Below are 2294 nucleotides of genomic sequence, written 5' to 3'. Positions count from 1 at the left end.
TTGTTGTTGTTGTTGTTGTTGTTTGTGTGTGGGGTTTTTTCATTTGTTTGTTTTCAGAGCATAAATTTTTCATTTTTTTTGCTAAGTTTATCCCTAAGTATTTTCTTCTGTGTGATGTTATTGTAAATGGAATTGTTTTCTTAATTGCATTTTCAGATTGTTCATTGTAAATATATGGAAATACACTTGATTTTGTATCTTACCCTTATATCCTGCAACCTTGCTGAACTCGTTTATTAGTTCAAATAGGCATTTAGTGAATTCTTTAGGATTGTCTATATACAAATCATGTGTTCTGTGAATAGTTTTACTTCTTTTTTTTCATTCTGGTTGTTTTTTTATTTCATTTCCTTGCCTAATCGCTTTGGCTAGAACCTTCGGTACAATATTAAATAAAAGTTGTGAGAGCACAACTTTGTCTTTTTCACAGTCTAGGGGCATTTGGTCTTTCATACTTCATACTTAATGAAGTATGAAGGATGAAACATGATGAAACATGATGTTAGCTGTGGGTTTTTCATAGGTACCTTTTATCAAGTCGAATAAATTCCTTTCTATTCCTAGTTTGTTGAGTGTGTTTATTAGGAAAGGGTATTGGATTATGTCAAATGCTTTTTCAGCATCTGTTAAGATAATGATGTGATTTTTGTTTTTTATTCTACTAATATGGTGTATTACATTAATTCATTTTCAGATGTTAAATCGTCTTTGCATTCCTGAGATAAATCTCATGTGCATGTGTTTTTAACATGAATGATCAACATGTTCATCTTGGAAGTCTTACCAAGTGAGTGCCCCTAGCTTTCTTATGTTTTTACTCCACCGTGTTCCTGGCTTGGCTGTGGCTATTACATGAAGCCGAGGACCCATCCCTTGCTGGTGGACATTTTGGTAGTGTGGGATTTTCTCTAAATCTCACCACGATGGACAAAGCTGGGATGGTGCTCCCCTCAAAAACAGATTTCTTTGTACTCATGAGTATTTTAAAGACAAGGTTGAGAGAGGATTGCTGAGTGCAGTACGTACAGGCCACGCTGATTTCCCCCTCCTCGAGCTTTTCTGGAGTACCCACTCTTCCACACCCTGCCAATATCAGGGGCAGTTTTGTAAAATGCCATCTCGTTGTTATTATTATTATTTTTCATGCCTATGGCACCTGGTCTTCCTAGGTGGTCTCCCATTCAAGTACGAACCAGGCCCGACCCTCTTCGCTTCTGAAATCAGACATCGGGCTTGTTCGGGGTGGCATGGCTGTAGACCGTGGATGGTGGCTCCACTGGAGTGTGACCCTAGGATTTTCTGCATGTAAAGCAGACATGCTAACCGCTACACTATAGAATCACATCCCATCTTATTGTTATTTTAATCCATATTTTTCTTGCTTACAAGTGGAGTTGGGAATCCTTCTATATGTTGGTTGGTTTTACGCATTCCTCCTGTGACTTGCCTGTCCATACCCTTTGCTCATTATTTCAGTTGTGTGTTTCTTACTGATCTGTAGGTAGAATTTATATTAGATAAGACTCCTTTGCTTATCATAGATATCATCAGTATTGTCTCTCAGTCTGTCATTTGCCTTTTGACTTTGTTACAGAATCTTCTGTCTTTTCATTTATTTACATTGTTTCTCAAGTCCTTTGGTCAGTTTACAGTGTTCTTAATCTAGGTCTTGTACGTTTCTTGCTGGGTTTATTTCTAGGTATGGTGAATGGGATAATTTTCTATTAATTTCTAATTCCTACACTACTGCTATGTATGATTGCCCTTGATGTTTGGATGTGACTCTTTAAAGCAGCCCTCTTGCCTAACTCTTTTATTACTGCCAGTAATTTGTTAGGGGTGTGTGTGTGTGTGTGTGTGTGTGTGTGTGTGTGTGAGAGAGAGATTCTGGGTTGTGCAAATTGGGCTATTGAATGGTAAATTTAATCATAGGGGAAAAACAACTGGAAAAATATACCTGCAATACATATAAGTAACAAAATAATTTTCAGCAGAGGAAGGCCTGGTGAGATTAGCAGAGCAGTGGAAATTACCTCATTTCGTCAGCATTGAAAAGCCATGTTATCTATCACCAATCCCACTATTTAGTATTTCTCCAAGAGAAATGAAAACAATATCTACCAGAAGACTTGTACACAAATGTTTACGGATGCTCTAAATATAATAGCCCAAACTGGGATCTGCCCAGGTATCCATCATAGGACATAGATAAACTGTGGCATGTCCAAGCACTGGCAATGAAAAGGAATGGTGCTTATACCAACGCGGATGAAATTTCACATTGTGCAGTACAG

The sequence above is a fragment of the Pteropus vampyrus genome, unplaced genomic scaffold (assembly GCF_000151845.1).
Source record: "Pteropus vampyrus isolate Shadow unplaced genomic scaffold, Pvam_2.0 Scaffold196, whole genome shotgun sequence".
Classification (NCBI taxonomy): Eukaryota; Metazoa; Chordata; class Mammalia; order Chiroptera; family Pteropodidae; genus Pteropus; species Pteropus vampyrus.
The sequence above is the reverse complement of the archived record's forward strand: the minus strand, read 5'-3'. Positions refer to the sequence as shown.